General features: G+C 44.2%; 1 protein-coding gene and 1 long non-coding RNA gene across 5 annotated transcripts in view; one reads left to right on the top strand and one right to left on the bottom strand.

The window, feature by feature from the left end:
* The window catches only part of Fbxw7 (F-box and WD-40 domain protein 7), a 164209-nt gene extending 160759 nt beyond the window's left edge, over positions 1 to 3450 (bottom strand). Inside the window, exon 1 of one of the 4 annotated variants that reach the window (XM_006501656.4) lies at positions 2671 to 3450. The gene's annotated coding sequence lies outside the window, so the exon portion shown is untranslated. The remainder of the gene's footprint in view (positions 1 to 2670) is intronic. The other 3 variants (XM_030252669.1, XM_006501657.4, NM_001177773.1) reach the window with 3 other exon arrangements.
* A 556-nt stretch (positions 3451 to 4006) lies between these two features.
* On the top strand, positions 4007 to 8655 carry Gm35486 (predicted gene, 35486). The gene has a single exon (NR_165832.1). It is a non-coding gene; the product is annotated as a predicted gene, 35486 (long non-coding RNA).
* The last annotated feature ends 13287 nt before the right edge of the window (positions 8656 to 21942 follow it).

Below are 21942 nucleotides of genomic sequence, written 5' to 3'. Positions count from 1 at the left end.
CCTTCTGTGCTGCCCCCTAGATGACCATAATATAAAAATGTTAGTCTCCTAATGAAACAAAATCCTAAAGCCAGTATAATGTCTGTCCTAAAATATAATTTCTCCCAATATCCTGAAACTACCTTCTTTGGAACACTGTTTTCAAATTCTCTTATACAAGCACAAACTGACCTTAACTCTAGTCAGGAACTTCCCTCCCTCAGTAGGCATTCCTACCAAGCTAACTTCCTAATTAGATCTCATCTTTTACTTATTCTGACGCTAAGCCCTTAACATTTTGTTTGTGTATGTTCTTTTCTTCCTGAAAGAGCCTTTCCAAGATTTGGCTCAGACACTCCAATTATTCCTGGGTCATCCAAAATCAGTATTTCCCTAATAAAAATGTGCAACTGCATTCCCTGACACAGAGTGATCTTATGAGTAATAATGGTAATATATGTCCCCTTTCCTACATTTTTAAGAAATGTATTTCTTTTTACTGCTACTACACTACTACTACTACTACTACTACTACTACTACTACTACTGCTACTACTACTGCTACTACTACTGCTACTACTACTACAACTGTACTACCACCACATGTCCACACATACGACACAGGTCAGAGAACAACTCTGTATGGTTAGTTTCTCTGTCCACCTGTGGTTCTGGGCATTAGACAGACTCCACGTCCTTAGACTTGCAACAAGCAGCTTTACCCACAGAGCCTTCCCACCAGTTCAACCTTTCCTAAAGTTTTGTGCAATTTGTAGTTGGTTGTCTCTGTCACCCTCAAAAGACTGAAAATAGCAAATGTCTTGTTATTACTACATTCAGTAAAGTACTTCCATAATTTAAAACCAATTTACACACAAAGCAGGTCCTCTGATTAGATGCAGTACAAACTCAAAGTACCACTCTCCTCCTTTCCAAGAAGCAAACTATTAAAGTCTAAGTTTCTCAAATATCATCTTTTTCAAAACTGGAATATATGACTTTATCAGGGTAGCAAAGTAAGGTTAGCAGATCCAAAAACACGTTTTATTCTAAATCTAAAGTTAAATTTACCATTCAATATTTTCATACTAATTCCCACTTAAGCAAAATTTAAAGTGTCTCATGAAATCATATGAAGAACAAAGTATCTAACAAAAAAAAAAAAAAAAAAAAAAGGCTAGGAGATCCAAAAAGAGGGCAAAGTTATCCAAAGAAATGAGGGTTGGGGGAGGGAGCTACTCAAAAAAGCTGTGACGTGGCTGGCAGTCAGGGCACATACCTTTTAATCCCAGTCAGCACTCAGGAGGCAGAGGCAGGTGCATATCTGTGAACACTAGGCCAGCCTGATATACAGAGATAGTTCCAGGACAGCCAAGGTAACATAGAAAAACAGTCTTGAAGAAAAGAAAAGTTGGGACAGATGATAGTAGAGATTAAACAAAATCTATAAAAGCAAGGTAAGGTAAATTCACAGTGTTTTAGCATTCCTCAAACAAACTGTATCCTGAAAGATTGAGAAGGCTGGTCAAAGAGAAATACATTGCTATATAATGCAGAATGATAAACTTGGAGGTTCATTATTTAAAAAGAGGAGGGGAGAACAGGTCCCAAACATGAAATGTGAAAAACTTTCAAACAAATTTAATCATGACCCTCAATGGAGAAATTAAGATGGATGGATGGGTAGATAAATTGATACTCCCAAGTTTCTAGTCATTTCTACAGAGCATCTTTATTCTGCCCACATTTAGCTGTCTGGATAGACCAGAATTCCAGTCTTAAACTACTACCTATGTTCCTTGCTACATGAAATCCTACAGTACGTTAAGCCTTAGGATGGTCAGCTTAACCTACATATGTGAGCATTACTTTTCTATACCTCTAATTTAACACTCAGAGTGCTAAATGTTTTCCTAAAAGAGTATAAAGTCTCAAGGTCGACAAGTAGAGCCAAATAAAAACAGCTGCATGCATGCCCTTCCAGTCCCTAGTAGAAACCTAGTAAAAATGTGCTACCACTTAAAACATATTACTCCCTCTCTCCCTCAACACAGAGAGAGAGAGAGAGAGAGAGAGAGAGAGAGAGAGAGCGCTGCAGCAACTTTTACGAAATGGTAATTTATTAAGTGCTCTCCCTGAAATAAGTTTCAGTGGGTTGTGCATCTTAGGAACTCGGATTTTCCTGAGCCAACTGAAACATGCAAGCACCCTACACATCGGACTCTGTAGACCTGGGAAATAAAGCGTTGGGGGCACCAAACTCCCCTATGCACTAAAATGAAATCTGGTCTTCCCATCCAAGGCAACTTCAAAAACAATAGTTAGGAAAGGAAAAAAAAAAATTAAGGGTTGATTCAAGTGATTCCCACGTGGGAATCCATGGGAGTTTCCCTGAAACAAAAACCACTGCCAGAATAAGGTTGCCAGGAAAAGGCATGGGACAGAGCTGGCCATAGGCTTTCTCAGTTTAGTGTCCAAAAAGGTGCAAGTGTCCACTCTGGAGACACAGCTGCTCTAAGAAAAAACTCCGAGTACTTGCATTACTCCTGCAAACTGACACTTTCTCCTATTGGTAGAAAGGAAAGGTTTCCACTGCCAACCCTCCCGAGGAACAGCCGAACTCCAGCATCAAAGCACCCACCCGCTCCCACTTGTCACCTTATAATGTCCCCCTCCCCCGGGTCCACTCACGCTTCAGAGTCGAGCGGTGGCGCTGACAATGTGGCTGGCTCCCTTCCTCCTTCGGGCTGAGGCGGGCAGCTGCGGAAGGCTGGCTAGGCGCGGAACTGAGGAAGAAGCGGTGCTAGCGTCGCTCCACCAAGCAGCTACCCGGGTCTCTTCCGCGCTGCTGGGATAGAGGCGGCGGTGGCGGCCCCGCTCGCTCACCGCTTTTTCTCTTCCTGGGTCCCTGCAGACTGTGGTGGCTTCAGCCCGTCCTGGGCCACTTGTCCCGGGACAGTCACGATCAGAAAGCTCGAAGATTTTGTTTGGGTAAAGTTTCCTCTGGGCGGAGGCTGCAGCCGGCCCCCCAGGTTCCCCCCCGGCCCCACCGCCCTGGGGGGCTGGGGCGGGGAGGGGGCGCCGAGAACTCCTGGAGTCCCGCCGAGGAGCCGGGGTGCGGCGGCAGGCCCAAAGAGAAGCCCCCCCAGAGGGGGTGGAGGGGAGGGGAGGGGAAGGAGAGGACAGCGGCGCCGGGGCCGCTCACCACGCCGCCGCGGCCGTTTCACATCGGGGTCCCCGCCCCCCCGGCCCGGAGGTGGCTCCTGGGCTGGGGGCCGGGGTTCATACACTCCGCTATGGGATGCTACGGCCCCGGGCGGCTGGTGTGGACAGCGGCAAGGCTGGGGACCCGGCGGGCTCGGATCGGCGCCGCCCCCGCTCCCGGCTCCCGCATGTGTCGCGGCGGCCGGGACCCCCTCCCTACACCTCGGGGGGTCCTTCGTCCCACAGTCCGGGACGAGGCAGAAAGCCCAGCCCCTCGCGGGCGTCCTCTCCCGGCTGAGCAGCTACGAGTCCCGACCCGCGGCAGCCGCCTCCCTGCCCCCCGGCCGCGGGCTCCGGCTCGGGCTCGGGCTCGGGCTCCGGCTCCGGCTCCGGCTGGGGCTCCGGCTTCGGCGTGTGCAGCAGCCGCTGCCGGCCGGGAATGTAAGGGGGGGAGCCGACGGCGGCCGCGGCTCCCGATGGCCCGGGCTGCGGCAAAGGTCTTGGCGGCGGCCAGTGCACGGATGCCGGGTCTCTCGGATGCTCGCTCACTCACTCGCTCTCACGCTCTCCCCGGCGGCGGCGGCAGCGCCCGAAGCTCAGCTTCTGTCTCTCTCTCGCTCTGTGCGGGGCTCTCGCCTCACTCCACAGAGGGGCGGGAGGAGAGTGGCGCCCAGCGATGACGTAAGTCGCCTAGCAACCGCTCTCCTCCCCCTCCCTTCCCCTTCCTCTCTGCGCCTTCCTCTCCGGGCCTCTTCTCCCCATCTCCAGCCACCCCGCCCTGGGAGGCTGCGGCGCGTTCTGATGACGCACCAAGGGAAGAGGAAGTCGCGATCTGCGAGCGGGTGGGTGCGCCTCGGGCCGCGGGACTGCTGCTGCTGCTGCTGCTGCTGCTGCTACCGCCGCCGCTGCCGCCGCCGCCTCTACGGCCGCGTCAGAACTGAAGAGAGGAAGGGGAGGAGCCCAGGCGAGCCTAAGCTACCGCCTGATCTTACCCCTGACCCTAGGGCGGCGCGGAGAGGGAGCTCTGTCGCCGTTCCCTCCGGGGCAGGTGCGGACTGCTCCTCTGGGAATGAGGAGGCCCGGGATCGGGCTAGGGCGCGCAACACCCGAAGGTGAGGCTTTTGGCCCGGAGCAGATCCTGGAACCGAGAGACGGCTGGAAAAGTTAACCTACAGCCAGTGGCTGCACCTGCTCCCGGGAGCGAACGTCCCACCCTTCCCTTGGCGTGGGGTGAAACCTTGCGCCGCATTGTGTGTAGTAGTGCACTACGAAGGTTTGATGAGTGAATGAATGAATTAATGCCTCTAGCACAGCAATAGCGGGACTCAGAGGTGATAGTGGAAGCGCACGCGTTTTGTAAGTTGAAGCGTAGAAACAAGTTGTACTACATCTCCCTCCTCACCCCCACCCGCCCCCTGCCACGAAAGAAAAAGGATGCCGTTTCTTCAGAGTCGCAACTTCAGAGTTTTGTGGGAAAGGAGGCGAATTGGCAGGACTGGGGAACAGGGCTGAAAGAGAATCAACATCTAGGATATTATTTAGGGGATTTCTATGTTTTCAAGGGGCGAATGTAGTCGAGCCCCCTTTTAAAAGTAATTCTTGCTTGTTTGGATTTTTTGGAGCTTTTTAGATTTTGTCAACAGAGTGCCCCTTAACCATCTTCAAAAGAGTTTGGCGCCTCTCAGGTCTTTCTTCAAAGCGCTCTCGCGCGCTCTCTCTCTCTCTCTCTCTCTCTCTCTCTCTCTCTCTCGTGTGTGTGTGTGTGTGTGTGTGTGTGTGTGTGTGTGTGTGTTGTGGGGAGTATGTTATTAATAAATCTATTGGGCCGTTTGTCCTACAGATTCTGGGCTAGGAAATGTTTAAGGAAAAACTCATGAAATGTAAGCTGTGGTTCTCTAATAAAAGAATTTTCGAGATAAAAGAACTACAGCGCTCAGAAATCTGTTACGAACTTACTTGCCCTCCTTAGTGGTGTGACAGTGAGATTAAAGCAGCAGCAAAGATGAAGGGAAACAGTTGTGTGGCTGGACCCCGTCCCTCTGGAAGCTACAGCGATGGCTATCATAAGTGCTTCGGGTCTCTCCACCCTTCTTGGGAGATTGGACCAAACATGCTCTGTCCGCATTTAAGAAGCAAGCCCAGGTTTATGCCACGGCTGCTACCACTTCGTGCAAAGTAGATCAAGAAAATGCCTATGTTGATAAATCAAGGGTTCATTTTTGTTCAAAGGCTACAAAAACAAGAGTGAGTGAAGGGAAGAGGAGGATGCCACAAAAGCAAGGAGAGACAAGTTGCACCAGGTCCTTCTGAAATCCCAGGAGTCATATAACTTGCCCTAAGTACCCTGGGTTTGACTGTCTACAGACAAGATCCATTCACAGGCTGTATTCAATAAGATTCACAGGGAATCAGATCAATTAATAAACAGTAGGCCAGCATGGCTCCAACCTAATCCTTTTGTTGAACTCTCTTCCTTACAGTAGGAAGTAAAGAAATAAAATACAGGTGTATAGGGGTTTGGGAAGCTGAGCACCTCAGAGTCAGAGCTGTGCAGCCAAGGATGCTTTCGGAGGAGTGCACCATGCAGAGTGTCAGATCATCGCTGAGGGTCAGAGTGGCACTCACAAGAGCCCTGAGCAGCCTGCTCAGGAATTAAACTTACTGAGTAAGGTCATTCACGTCCCTGTCCTGCCTGGTAACAGGAGCAAGCAGCTGTTCTACAACTGGCTGCTGGAGAGGACAAAATTCCTACCTCTCCAGTTTGTTCTATATCCTTTCAGATCCTTGTGTTGTCTGTGAATCTAGAGGAGAGATATATCCGTTTAATCATATTTCTGAAAAGTAAGTCAGAAAAACTTATTTCAGGTAACCCAGTTCTTCTCCTGACTCACCAGTTTATCACCAAGATCTGTATACTGTGTTAAAGTGGGACAAAGGGATCTCTGTGTAAGGTTTATAACTTTTCCCTTGAAAGGGAGCTTGACGGACAGTGTTGGTGCATGCCTTTAATCCCAGCACTCGGAAGGCAGAGGCAGGCGGATTTCTGAGTTCGAGGCCAGCCTGGTCTACAGAGTGAGTTCCAGGACAACCAGAGCTACACAGAGAAACCCTGTGTCAAAAAAAAAAAAAAAAGGAAAAAGAAAGGGAGCTTGTTTGAGAAACTACTCAATGTTTTATTATCCCACATCACTGGTTTCTACTGTCAAACTATATAACAGATTAACAGGCAAAATTTCTAAAAACACACTATAGCATATCAGTTCATTTTAAGCATTATTGTGAAATATACTTTAAACATGTAAGACAATTGTGTGGTGTAATTATCAAAGAAACTACCATGTAAGCAGTCAAACAGGCCAATAAATGGAGTTTGCTAATCCTCCAAAGCCCTGTAATGGCCTTCCTAAACAAGTCTCCCTTCTGGGAGAGTGGACATTCCCTGGCATTTGTGGTACTCGTTTCCTTGCGTCCGTCATTGTTCTGTCACAGGTGTTCCTCCCTAAGCAGTACATTGTTTAGTTTTTCCCTTTCTTGTGAATGTTCTATAGAGGGAATGATAATGTGTAATCTGTTATGCTTACCATATTTGCTCAACCTGACTGTAATCCATATGTTGTTCGGGTTCGTATAGCTGTAATTTGTTCCCTTTAATTTATGAATATTCAGTGTTCCATTGTAACAATATATAACAGTTTGTTTAGCCGTGTTGCTGATAGGAGTCTGGGTTCAGTTCTAGGCTGTTAGAAATACTGTTGAAATTTTCCTAAGACTTTAATCCATCTCATCTACATAAATTTCTGTATACTGTGTACTTGGGATTGTATGTCATAAGCTTGAATAAATCATGCTGCGTGTCGTCTAACATTCTAGGTCACATTTGCTACATGCATGCCATTGCTCCACACCTCACAACGCTTGGCAAGAACTCAGTCTTCAAATCCTGCTGAGTGTTGAGCAGAACTCACTTCAGTGTTAACTTAGGTTCCCCCTGTTATTGACTCTGTTGAGGGCCTTCTTTCTAGAGGAACAGAACTTAAAGAAGGGGGCTTTATTAGAACAGCTAGTCAACAACCAAAGAGAGGTCCAAGAATCTAGTAGTTGTTCAGTACTAAAGGCTGACTGCCTCTGCTGGTTTTCAGTATGTGTTAGAATGCCAATTAAGGAGACTCTAATGCCTATGAAGGAATGGATTTACCCTTGAGAGCAAGAGCTAGCATGCAAAGAGCAAGCTTCCTTCTTCCACTTGCTTTCTATAGGCTGCCAGTAGGAGGTGTGGCCCAGAATAAAAGTGGGTCTTCCCACTTCAGAAGGTCCAATTAAAAGCAGCTCTTCCCACTTCAAATGATTTTTGATTAAGAAAAGTTCCCTTTCAGATGTACCCAACTACTTGGGTTTTAGTTATGAGCCACCATGTTGTTGCTGGGAATTGAACTCAAAACCTCTGCAAGAGCAGTCAATGCTCTTAACCGTTGAGCCATCTCTCCAGCCTCTCGAGTGTCTTTTTGTAGTCTATGTTTGAACACCAAATTGGACTACAGTAATGCCATCAAATGAGTATATTCAAAACAGATTCTTTCTAAAATAAGAGTCTAGCCTACCTAATTATCTTTATGATTTGATCATAAACTGTTTAAAGTAGGATATACACAAACACACTATACATATATTCCTTACAAAACAATGCATTTTCAACTATTAAAAGCATAACATCTTAGCTTTATTTTCCCTCAGTTCATGAAGGCAGTGTTTACTCTCAAAGCCGTAAGAATAAGATCTCTTGTGGCTCTGTATTTTTCTCATAGACAGTTATAAGAAGTTGTTTTCCCACCAGAGCTTTTGAATTTCATTTCCTTGGTTCATTGATTTTATAAAAGTCACAATGGCTTATTCTTTCCTACACAGTCCCTACTGAAGTATAGGGAATTATTTTTGTAATTTTATTAAGTAATTTCACATATACTGTGACATACCACCCAATATACTACGTTTGGCCATTATTTTTTCTTATCTCAGCTCTTTGTTCAACTGGGTGATATTTTAAAACTGGAGGAAGCTGGGGCCCTGAGAGATTGATTTGCCAAGAGTCAGGAAAGCAAGTGAATAGGAAAGCTGAGCTCCACCCTGCGTCTTCAGAAAGAGACCATTCCACTCTATCCCACTGACTCGGTCTTCTGCAGCAGCTAAGCAGAGTGATTCCCAGGCTCAGTGGGACACTGTTCAGTCCCACAAAGCAGAGCTCTAGTGGAGTAAGTTTTCTTCTGGCCTACGAATTTTAGGACCTGTGAAAGAGGAAGCCTTGCCAGGAAGGAGACGAGTCTAGAAAGAGAGTAAGGAAAGATAATGAAAGGAAAATGTAATCAAATTGCATTATGTATGGAATTGTAGACAATTACTCTTTAGATTAATGACATTTTTAAGATTAATAATGCTTAAAGGGAATTAAATAAAAGGAAACTTGCTTTCAAAATGAAATGTTGTTTTTTTTTTTCTCCTCTGTCCTTCAACTTAGAACCAAATGCCAGGTGTGGGACACGGGGCTGCTTCAGACTGTCCACAGCAACTATGATTTGCCTCATGCTCTAGCAGGTGCATGGTTTTGTCAGCTGCAGGGGGTTTCTGTGATGTTTGGAATTCTGGGGACCTGTCAGAGGGTATATAAATGCTAGAGCCCCAAAAGGTTAGTTGTTGTGGATTGTTGGTTGTTTGCTGTTGGTCACAGTTCTGTTAAGTAGTTGTGTGCACAGAAGAAAAAAAATTAGGTATCCTGATGGTGAAGATCAACCTTGATCCAAGGAGCTCGACACCCCGAATCAACAGGATTCTATCCTTTCTATCTCTATTTAGTGTTACTGGGTTGAAAGGGTGAAGGGTGGAAGAAAGAAGAACCCACAAAGTAGCAATCACTGGCTATGCAATCCACTATATTCTCTGATACATATACAAAGACACGGATAAAAGAAAGTAGTAGGTAATGAGTTTCAGGTGTTACAGGAAAGGTCATTGATGTGGTGAGCAAACCCCTAATGGTTTCACTGTGCTGTTATGGGTGTTGGAGGATGTCAGAATTTTTCACATTTTTAGAGGATGAAATCAGCCCAGGGAACCTGCAGACCAATAGGACTCTCTGGGTTACAATTCTCATTTGGGTTTGCAGAAGAGCTCAGCTCTGAGATGTAAGTGATAAGGACCACTGGTTTCAATCTCTAAAACAAAAGTAAAACAGCTGAGTCATCTGTAACCACCCATAATCTAACCTTAAAGCCTCCAAGGCATCTCTTATATAGGATATAACCACCTGGTTTTACATTGGTGATGAAATATGTAATAAAATCCAGCCATTGGGGTTTTTTTATTGTTGTTGTTTCTTAGGGTTTTTTTTTAATATTTTCTTTTATTACATTTCAAATATTATCCCCTTTCCTAGTTTCCCCCTCTGAAAAACCCCTTCTCCCTATCACCTCCCACCTCCCTTCTCACCAACCCACCTACTCCCGCTTCCTGGCCCTGGCATTCCCCTACACTGGGGCATAGAACCTTCACAGGACCAAAGGCCTCTCCTCCCATTGATGATCGACTAGGCCATCCTCTGCTACATATGCAACTAGAGCCATGAGTCCTACCACGTGTACTCTTTGGTTGGTGGTTTAGTCCCAGGGAGCTCTGGGGGTACTGGTTAGTTCATATTGTTGTTCCTCCTGTGGAGCTGCAAACCCCTTCAGCTCTTTGGGTACTTTCTCTAGCTCCTTCATTGGGAACCCTGTGCTGTCCAATGGATGACTGTGAGCATCCACTTCTGTATTTGTCAGGCACTGGCAGAGCCTCTCAGGAGACAGCTATATCAGGCTCCTGTCAGCAAGCACCTGTTAGCCAGCCATTGCTTTTAAAATATTGATTAAAAACATCTTAATAAGCGTATAAAATATTAAGGTAGGCTTAGATTTACTTAATTTGTGGCACATAGGCTTTAGCATGTCTAGCCTGCAGTTGAAAACTTAAGCTACGGAATTAACAGGTGACGGTAAGAATGCTAGTTGTGCCAGTATTAGTAGTGTCTGCTTACTTTTACTCGAAAATGTCATGATATGCAGAAGGTAGAAGAGAGTATTGTAAACAGGATTTTTACATTCACATCACCATTCATTTGACAAAAATCACACTTCTCTCCTACTTCCTAGCAGATGACTAAGTGCAAAAGAGAGGCTGTGTGGTGAGGGGAAAACAGGGACAAGAAGAGGCTGGGCTGTGGGGAAGCCTGCTGCCAGGCCTGGCAGCCTGACCTCAGTCCCTGAGACCACAGAGTGGAAGGAGAAAATACCCACAAGTCGCCCTCTCTCTAACCTCTGAACACACAAAACAATAATAAATTTAATTTTAATATTAAAAAAAAACAGGTTTCACACTTTCATTCGTGGAGTTTATAGCCCAGTGCCTAGAATATGCCAGAGTGGATAATTGACCCTGGCTACTACTGGTTTAAACTGCTGTTTAAGCTGGGCTTGGTGGCACATGCCTTTAGTCCCAGCACTCTGGAGGCAGAAGCAGGAGGATCTCTGAGTTTGAGGTCAGCCTCATGTACAGAGCAAGTTCCAAGCTAGCCACAGCTACGCAGGGAAACCCCATCAGGAGGTTGTGGGGAAGAGACCTGCTGGTTAACGTTTTCTGATGTGTTCTCTGGGTAAATAAATTCTAGCTTCTGTTCTCTTGATAAGCAAAGATAAGAGCAGAAATGTTCCCTGTGATTTTTGAAATTTATGTCAATTTCTAAAACTGCAAAGGACAAGGGAAATATGTCTTCATATACTTTCCACCTAGATTCAGCCATTAACATTTTGCTGTATTTGCTTTCTGAACAATTTTAAATAAGTTTTCAGGCATTCTGACATGCAAGTTTCAGCAGGAAGTTCTCAGGAAGAGGATACACCTGTAACTTACCCTAACCTTTGATCCTAAGTAAAAAAAATTAAAAATTAAAAAAATAATCTATGTCTGACTTCAGTTAGTATTTAATTTTTCCTGCCCTAACATAGTTTTCTATGGCTTATAACCCAGCCTGGGTCCAATCACGTTTCACACAAAGCGTTCTCCGTTTGTGTCTTAGAGAAACTGAAACTGCCCTCTCCAGAACTACAGAGCAATGCCTTCTACCTGCCATCCTTTAGTTACAACTTGTCCTTCAAGCCTGGGAAGCATTTTGAACTTTTGGTGCAAGTATCTCTTGTCTTCAGTAGATTTGTGTGTGCCTTCGACATCAGTTAAAGAAGCTTTAGATGTAGAGAGGAGTCACTGAGCACCCCTGTTTTCTGAAGGGGATCTTGGACACTGCTTCCTTCGACCATGTACCAATACGCTTTCCCTGGAAGACCCTAGGTTCTTCTTCAGACGCACCCTTATTACTTCTTCCTCTGTCCTTGAATTGTCCTTCCTACGCTCCTCTCAAGAATGCCTCCTAACCTAATAGTTCCCTTATTCACTTTTGGATGACCAGAGCAAAATCTGCAACTGATTCCCCTTGACTGTGTCCCTTTATCCTTTATCAGGAAGCTGGCCACCCCAGCCGCCCGCCACCACCATCTGCCACTGTGGTTTCATCTCAATGACATTCTGTACCTGCCTAATCCCTAGGAAAGAGGAGAGAAGGAAATAGCATTTATCAAAGCTATACTACCTAATTTTCAAAAGTCTCACAAGTAGATGAAGAACCCACATTCCTACTACCAATTTCAAGCCACATGGGAAGGCTCCATTCCCCAACCTTTGCAGTTAGCCTGTGTCATGTGGTTAGCCTTGCAAATAAGATGTGGGCAGAAGTATAACAGCTGCATCCCTAATAGTCTTCTCATGAAGTACTTTGTGATGTCTTCCTGTCTCTGATGCTAGAAACAAAAGACATTGAAATAGTGCACCACATGATGGCATGAATCCAGAATCTACCACTGTTTCATCGGTGCTGACCTTGACCTCAGTGATCCGAGCAAATTTTTAGCAGGCTTGCACTTCAAGACATAAAGAGTAACAAATAAGTGTGAGTGCCTTAGCCTAGCTCATGAAGTTGGGTTACATCTGCCTTTGTGATGTGATATAACAGTGCTACCCACCTTTGTAATGCTAGGTTTACCCACCATGAATTTCAAGTTCTAACTTAAACTGTAAAAGAACCTATAGACACAACTCAGGAGGTAGAGCTATAGAATCCCGCCTGTGTATACAGTGAGACCCTGCCTTTAAAAAATCGTAAGGTTGGCTCTTCTGTAAAGCAGGTGTCATGTTAGATCAGCTCCCTTTCAGGTAAATACTTGATGGATGTTTTGTTTTCAACCAATAAGCTTCCATTTCGAAGATACACAGCCTTGAGCTCTTCCAACCTTGCACTCCAGGATTAGCATCTCCCTTACTAGCCGAATAAAAGTCACAGCCTACCATTTTATATAAGTTCACATGAGAAGTTCGGTGCCAGCTGTCTGCACCATGGCTGCCATCCCCAAATTGTTAAATGCCTGCACACAAGCCAGACACTACTATTCCTTCATTTCATAAGCAAAAACTGTTCTACCTAGCAGCCTTTTAAGTTTGGACTTAAAATAACAGTTATAGTACGGAAAAAACAAAAAACACTTAGAGCTTAAGAAACATCTTCTAAATCCACATCAGAGAGTCTGGGAGATAGATGTTACCGTGGCTAAAACATTTGCCAAATTCCCAAAACCTGTGTAAGAATGCCATGAAGGTATGGAAGCCCACCTGCAGTTCTAATGTTCAAAAGACCAAGAGTGGATTCCAGGGCCAAGCTAAGTAGCCATGCTGGTCATGTTGGCAAGCCCTGGGTTCAGTTGAGAGACCGTGCCTCTGTGAATAAGGCCCTAAGTGACCAGAGAAGACTCATGGCCTGCTACAACCCTGCACACACACCTATACTCACAAACATGTAAACATTCTCACAGATGATAAGGGAAATCCACATCAGAAACAATTTTCATTTAACTGTTAGCCAACTGCTAATTTAGAGAATTTCTGAGCAACCCTATCTCATTTTTATCAGCTTCTGATGGCATGACACTTACTGCTGCAACCCTCACAAACTCCTCAAAGCTCACCAAAGTGGTCTTAAACACAGACTCCTTTCACTGTATTGAGTGAACAATTTCCAACACTGCTGAGTCTCTACTTTTCTCACACACAAACACAACAACCACATCAAACTCATAAGTAATGAATGGTGCAAATAACAACACAACTGGCAAGAATAGATTGAAGGGTTACTGTTTCTCTCCATAGAGTTCAGCTGAGAACAGGCATAGTTAAGCAGTCCTATAATTCCAGCATTCCATAGGTCAAGGGCAGCCTGGACTATATAGTGAAACTTAAAAAAAATAAAAAAGAAGAGGGGATGGGAGGGGGAGGAGGAAGGAGAAGTAGTAGTAGTAGTAATAGTAGTGGCTGACAGGGATTCCAAAGTTGATACAGATGCTCTCTGATACCAACAGGTACCCGAGTCTATGAGTTTCTTTTGTCCTCAATGTAACCATACAGCAGAAAGAAACACTTTAAGGGAAGAATTATGGCAAGATACAATAGTTGAGCACTTCTGGCAATAGGAGGTTCCAGTGTGGCTGGTTCACATTTTGACAGATTGCTCAAAAAATTTGACAAGAACCAGAGCTGGCCTATACTTTCAAAGAGCTGTTCCCCTTGACCCGCCTCAGGGTAGCCAGGTGTCACCTCCTAAAAGTTCCATAACATCCTAAAATAGCACTAACAGCTAGGGACCAAATGTTCAATCTCGAGAGCCTGGAGGGGGCAGCGGCAGCGTTCCATATTCACACCTAAACCCAGGCAATGTCTTTTCCTTTGGCATTTGTTTCCTGTTGCCTCTTCAGGGTTTCTCTGTATAGCCCCGGCTGTCCTGGAACTCACTTTGTAGACCAGGCTGGCCTCAAACTCAGAAATTCGCCTGCCTGCCTTCCGAGTGCTGGGATTAAAGGCGTGCGCCACCACGCCCAGCTCCTGTTGCCTCTTATCATCTCTGACAAGCAACAAGAGACTGCTAATCCTCAGAAGTGTCATCCACGGAGACTCTGTCTCCAGTATTTCAGGAACGCTCATTTAGACCTCATTGGCATGATGTCTTGAGTCAATGCCCTGCTCCAAATACAGCCGAGCAGGGTTTTACCTGAGCCCAAAGGTTAGAGTGAGGTTGGAGGTCTGTAAATGAGGAAAGTGGAAAGTGGAGAGATGGGTGGAAAATTACCAGACACACAAAGGACCGAGATCTTCCCTAGACATGAAATGCTATTGTCTAAACCCTAGAAATGCTTTTGTTCTGCATAGCAGTTTTCTTTTCTGTGCTTTACACAGAAATTATGTAGTTGGAGAAGCCACTCTTTTTTTTTCTTTCTTTCTTTCTTGTAGTTTCAAAACGGAAATTTTAATTTTAGGATCATCTTTTAATAAACGAATCTGTGATCTCCAGATGGCTGACTTTTACTCTTTTGTATTGTTATTGAAAAAAACACATTTTATTACTGGAATTTTAAGCTCTTTTTTTTAGGCTCAAGTAAAAGAATGTTTATATCTGCCTTTCCTTTTCAAACAAAAAGAAAGCTTTTTTTTTTTTTTTTTTGCTTATTTTGAAGCAAAAACTTAGAGTTGCAACTGCAGCACAGACTGCTTTATCTTGAACAGTTTGGGAATAAGTTGTCAACCTCATGCCCTCTTGCTTAAAGAAATCTATGTAGGGATCTATGCACCAATAATCACAATTAACAATCAGACACTTGCAAATATAATCCTAGGACCTCGTTAAGTACAATTATTCCCATCATAGCCTGTGCCTTATAGCAAGATAAGGAGCCACTTCCGAATGTGTTAAATTTCTTTTCAGTCCTTTACTCTCCCTTCTAAAATACCTTTGGCCCTCATGACCTTGATCTTTTCAAGATGACAACAAATAACTTTGTTAAGTATCCCTCAACTTCAAGCCATTTGTGTTTAGCAAGAATATCACCAAAGTAACACCATATTCCTTGTGTATCAGGTGACAATTTTAATTCAGCCTAGTACTGATGACATCTGTTTTTCAGTCACTGGATTGAAATGGTGTTTGCCAGGTTCCTTCACAAAGAAGTAGCTCCAGAATGAAGCGCAGAGCTTCTTAGTTGAAATCAGTAACTAATATTTAAGTAAGTATTTTAGCACTCTATCCATACTATATTCTTCATCAAACTTTCAGTTTATTCTTTTCATTTTATCAGGATGGAGCATCAGGTTTTTACTTTGCTCCGTGCTATAATCTGTTAGTGTTAATGATTCTTTTGGTGCTCCAATTGGCCCATATTTAGCAAACAGAATTCCATTTAACATGATCATTTGGACACTTTATTCTCTGAATATTTACTTTAAAAACTTATATTTACATGTATGAGGCTGGGGTGCATATGTATATGCATATGTTGTGCCTGAGGAGGCCAGAAGGGACTGGACTACCTGAAGCTGGTATTACAGGCACTTTTGAGCCACCTCACATGGGCACTGGGAACAGAATTCTGGTCCTCTGCAAGAACCTCTTAACTACCAAATCAGCTTCTCAGGCCTCTTCCTACATTCTTTTACACTGTGTGTGTACAAATCTAGCGGACGTGTGCAGGCCAGAAGAACATTTGCAGGAGTTGGTTCTCTCTCTACCACGTAGGTCCCTGGGATTGAATTCAGGACACGTGGCTTGCCGACAGGTGCCTTTACCCACTGAGCCATCTTACCAGCTCTGAGTATTACTCACTTCCTTTATAACACAACAAAATATTCCAAGCTCATCTTGTACTTTCCTCGTCCCAGGGATGGAACCAGGCATTTCTCCAAGGAGTATTTTGTCAAGCAGAATACAAGATAATCAGACAAACTTGAATTCCAGATGAATAGTAAATAAATGTTTAGTATAGCTATGTTTCATGCAATGAATTTATCTGCAAGGAATGTTTACTATTAACTATTAATAGTCGTAGCTAGACCTGGCACCCAGTGGAGGAGTCCTAGTTCCTCTCAAGTGACAAATGGTACTTGGATGCCAAGGCCTCTGCTGCAGTTTGCGTTCACAAGGCTTGGACAGCAGAATGGGGGACACATGGACAAAGACATCCCCTGAACAGGTGTCACAGAAGCATTGTAACTGTAAGTTCACAGTGGCAGCTACTTCCCATTCAATAGTACATTGTTTTTTCTAGTTCTTTCTCTTTTCATATTTGGCTCCATGCTCCTAAAGTGAGAAATCTGGCAGCAGTTATCCTTAATACTGGTAATTTCCTTTGGAGGCCACCACCCTCCTCAGCCTGACCTCTGTGGCCAGGATATCTCCACATGACGACACCTTCTTACCCCCCAGTTTGGGCCTTACAGCTCACCGAACTTACCCCAAGAGTGTAGGAACCCCTTCAACTTGGGATACGGCCCTTCATGTCAGATGTCCCCTGCATAGGTCTCTTCCTCTTTCGGTCTCTGCCATCCCACACTAAGCCATATTCTTGCAGAAGCCGTCTTTGTCCTGCTCAGGATCCACAGAAACATCACCAGAGTGACTGGCTGACACCTCCTCACCTCACTCTGCACACAGTCTTATATGAGTGATACTTAAGTGTGTGCCGTTACATTGTCCTTCACACCGGATTTCTGTATAATGAAGCCATCGAAGCAGCAGCTGGAAACAGGGCTTCTTAGGGAAACTCTGATTCATTTGAACTGAACTGAAATAAACCAATATTTATTGACTAAAAACAAAATTCAAGGGAAGACAAAATTAGAAAAGTAGGCTCCTGGTTAGCAACCTGTGTCTGTTTACACTTCCTCCCAAAACCCCCTAAGGTGACAGTAGAGCGATTGTTTTTTAAAGCTGCAAAATGTAAAAAGGGAACAGAAAAGGTAGTGGCTGTAGATAGTGAGTGTTAGAAAAATCTCAGAGCTAGAACATGGTGGACATCAGGAGAGTCTGCCTCAAGAGACCAAGAAGCCATGGCCTGAGCTCCCACGAGGATCCAGCAACACCATAACAGTCCATCAGAACACACGCAGATGTCGGAAGCCAAAGTACCAGCAGCCACTGAAAGTAGAAACTAAGCCAAACAAGGACAACACCATTTCATGTGCTAGTGTGGGGAGGAGCAGGAAGCTCAGGAGGCCTCAACCACATACAAAGACATACAGGCATCTAAGGAATGCTGAGAGCAGGAGAAATGTCTTCCCCAGGGAAGAGCACACCCCATGGTTACCCAGGACCAAATGGTCAACCCTGAAGACATCCATACACATAACATTATATAGACTGAGCAGGTTGTATTTATGTATTTACAAGTGTGTGTGTGTGTGTGTGTGTGTGTGAGAGAGAGAGAGAGAGAGAGAGAGAGAGAGAGAGAGATACATGTAACAACAATGAAAGGAAAAAGAGGCCATGAATTTGAAAGAGAGCAAGGGAGCTACCTGGGTGGGTTTGGGAGAAGGAAAAAAGAAGAGAAACTATATTGTAATCTATAAATAAAAATAATAATTAAATAAATAAACGCCATCAATGGTCACCAGATATTTGAAGAATGTCTCATATGAAGGTTGAAAACAAAAAGACAGTATGGAAAGGGGAAAGGCAACAAGATTGTGACAAATGTATACTAAACAAAAGGAGGGCTGGGGCGGGGCTCAGCTGGCAGAGTGCTTGCTTAACACGCACAGAGTCCTGAGTGTAATGCTAGAATCAGAGCTCAAAAAGTAGATATGAGAGGATCAAAGTCCAAAGTTATCCTTTCCACTACAAGATGGAAAAAAAATGTTCAAGAATGGGGATAATCATAGGTCCTGAGATTACTAAAGGTTCACCTTTAGCAATGGGAAATTAATAGATGAGGTCCTGATGTGAAACATTAGGACCCATCTGTATAAGCTTATAGATGCAAATACGAAATGGGTGTCCTTCAGTTGAAAGTGGCCCCTAAGGAAACCACAGTAGATGAAGGGAAAGGTGCTCACGGATGCTGCAGATAGCACATGTGTCTCTATTCATAAAGGAGGGGAAAGGCAAGGACTATTTTTTTTTTCTTTGAATGCCCCTATACTGTTTTGATAAAAAGCACAATTTAATTAAAATATATCCAGCTGAATATGTCTTAATAAAGCATGCATGAGACTGGGCAGAGAGGAGTTAGGGGAACCCAGCATCAGCACCAGTTCTGCCATTCACGGCTTATGTAGCTTATGTTTCCCCTAGAAGCTGCTTCATGTTTATAAATGCAGTCTTTATACTTACCCTGCTACATTAGTTTGCTAGGGTTTCCTTAACAAGTACCAGAGGCTAAATGGCTTGGACAACAGAAACTTGTGTTTTCATAATCTTGGTAGCTAAAGCATTGGGTCCAGTGACCACAAGGCCTTTCTCCTTGGTTTGCAGATGACTGTCTTCTCTCTGAGCTCTCCCTTATGTGTGTGTCCCTGGCTTTGCTTCCCCCTTTGAGAAAGACATTACTACTACTGGATCAGGGGCCCCAACAGACTCGTTCGAACTTATCACCATTTTCAAAACCTTATCTGCAAATACAGTTATATTCTGGGGGGGGGGGGGATTTCCAACATAGGAATTTTGAGGGAACACAATTCAGGCTACAACATCTACTTGTTTCATTTGTTTATTTACTAAAATTGATTGCTCTTCTTCCATGTGCCAGCCTGTGCTATGAACTAAGGGTTGAAATTAAGATCGGTCTGGGATATTAAAATATGCATTTGAAAATGCTTTGCTTGCAGGACAAATTTAATTGAATGAAATTAAATCAGAAGATGGAAATTTCCCAAAGAGGAAAAGGTGGGAAGCATGGGCAAATCAGAATATCAAGTGTTATTAAGTCAGCACCTGGCATATGCCCGGTCTGAGGAGAAGATGTACATTTATTACATCATGTGTTCATCATTCCTAAAACTGTGTGTTAGAAACCTCAGAGATCTGGGAATGTGGCTCAATCAGTAAAGGGCTTGATGTGTAAGCATGAGACGCTGAGCTTGGAGCCCCAACACCCATGTCAAAGGCTGGGAACAAAGGACATAGAATAAGGAAGCTTTGCTCTCTACCTGCTTGCCCTCACTATGCTAGCACATCCATTCCTTCCCTGGCACTGGGCCCTACTTCTTCAGGATTCCAGCATATTTAGAAGACTAACTGAGGCATCAAACCTTGTGGGATTGAGCAACTATTAGATTCTTGGACTTTCTACTCACAGCTAGCTATTGTTGGATTAGCCAGACTGCAGCCTGTAAATCATTCCAATAAATCGTGTGTGTGTGTGTGTGTGTGTGTGTGTGTGTGTGTGTGTGTGTGTGTGTGTAGATGGATGGACAGATGGTTGGTTGATGGATCGATAGAGATTCATTCCATAAGTTTTGTGACTCTAAACAGTACTAACAAACTATTCTTTACTATGAATCATAACTGGTGAGAAATTGTGGTTAGACACTATTTCTTTAAATTTTTTGGTTAAAAATTAAGTACAACCCAAAAAAATTATAATCTGTATGCCTAGAGTACACCAACAAAAGAAGCACCCATGGAAAGACCAGCTGCCATGAGAAAGAATGTTGCTGATGCTGGTTCTTGTTTAAGAACCACCCTTCATCACCCTCTGTATCCCCCTTCTCTGCCCCCATCTCCCAGAATTAACAGTTTCATGAACTTACCTGTCACTCATGCAAACACACATTTTTATTTTTCATGTTTAAAAAAGCACAACAGATAATTATGTGCTTTTCTGAGATTCCTTTTTCACTCCTCAACATTAGGCCCCCAGAATTAACTTGGGAGAAAATGTGGCACTCATCGTAGCCTCTCTGTTGCTGCTGGTTTGCTGCCGCCAGCCAGGTCTCTAGAGTAATTCTCCCCACTGACTCTGGAGCATCTCTAACCAATCTTGATCTAAGGCAGACACTTCTGGGCTTCTCAGAACGCAAGAGGACATTCCTCATCATTTAACAAAAGGCATGTCCTCTGGGCCCTACTAAGAAACACTGTTTGCTGTCGAGATCTCTGGAAAGAAGCACATTCTTCATGTTTTCATTAATGTATTCATTTATTCACTTTACATCCCGATTGATTGCAGCCCCTCTCCCTCCTCTCCTCCTAGTCCTACTCTTACAAATCCCACTTCTCTTCTTCTCAGAGAACCCCTCTCAGGTACCACCCCACACTGGGACATCAGTCTCTCTGCTGGACTAAGCCCATTCTCTCCCACGGAGACCCAACCAAGCAGTCCAGCTGGGGGAAGGGGATCCAGTGGCAGGAACAGAGGCAGGGATAGCCCCTATACCAATTGTTAAGGAACCCACAAGAAAACCAACCTGCACATCTGCTGCCAATGTGTAGGAGGCCTAGGTCCAGTCCCTCCATTCTCTTTGGTTGGTGGTTCAGTCTCTGTGAGCCCCCATGGACCCAGGTTAGTTGACTCTGTAGGTCTTGTTGTTGTGTCCTTGACCCCTCCCGCTCACTCAATCCTATCCTGTACTCTTCCACAAGACTCCCAGAGCTCCACTAGATGTTTGGTTGTTGGTCTCTGCATCTGCTTCCATCAGCTGTTGGATGAAGTCCCTCAGAGGACAGTTATGCTAGGCTCTTGTCTGCAAGCATAACAGAGTATCATTAATAGTGTCAGGGATTGGTTCTTGCCCATGGGATAGGTCTCAATTTGGGCTGGTCACTGTTTGCTCATTCCCTCAGTCTCTGGTCCATCTTTGTCCCTGCACTTCTTGTAAGCAGGGCAAATTTTGGATGGAAGGTTTTGTGGGTGGGTTGGTGTCCTTATCCCTCCACTAGGAGTCTGCCTAGCTACAAGAGTTGACCACTTAAGTCTCTATATCCCCAGCTTCTAGGAGTCTCAGCAAGAGTCATTCCCCATAGACTCCCCAGTCTCAGGTCTCCAACTAGTCACAGAATGCCCCCACTAATCTCTGTCCTCACTCCCAGCTCTCTCCCACTCAGCCCCCCCCCATCCACTGTCTTTTATTTCCCCTTCTGAGTGAGATTCATAATCCTCCCATGGGCCCTCATAATTACATAGCTTCTTTGGCTCTGTGGATTATAGCATGGTTATCCTGTACTTTATGGCTAACGTCTGCTTAAAAGTGAGTATATAACATGCCTGTCTTTCTAGGTCTGGATTACTTCATTCAGGATGAGATTTTCTATTTCCATCCATTTACCTGCAAGTTTCATGATTTTTTTAAATTCATGGTTTTATTTATTTTAAATAGTTGAATAATATTCTATTGTGTGGATCTACCACATTTTCTTTATCCATTTATTCAGCTGAGGGACATCTAGGTTGTTTCTAGTTTCTGGCTATTAACAAATAAAACTGCTATGAACATAGCTGAGCTGTGGTATAGTGGGACATCTTTTGGGTATATGCCCAGGAGTGGTATTGCTGGATTTTAGGGTGGAACTATTCCCAATTTTTTTGAGAAAACACTAAATTGATTTTCAAAGTGGTTGTACAAGTTTGCACTCCCACCAAAAGTGGAGGAGTGTTCCCCTTGCTCCACATCCTCACCAGCATGTGCTATCACTTGAGTTTTTTTATCTTAGTCTTTCTGACTGGTGTAAAATAGAATCTCAGAGTCATTTTGATGTGCATTTCCCTGATGACTAAGGACACTGAACATTTCTTTAAGTCCTTCTCAGCCATTAGTGATTCCTCTGTTGAGAATTTTGTTTAGCTCTGCACCCTATTTTTTAATTGGGTTATTTGG

Source organism: Mus musculus, chromosome 3 (genome assembly GCF_000001635.26).
Source record: "Mus musculus strain C57BL/6J chromosome 3, GRCm38.p6 C57BL/6J".
NCBI classification, from domain to species: Eukaryota; Metazoa; Chordata; class Mammalia; order Rodentia; family Muridae; genus Mus; species Mus musculus.
This window is presented reverse-complemented; position numbering and strand designations above follow the sequence as displayed.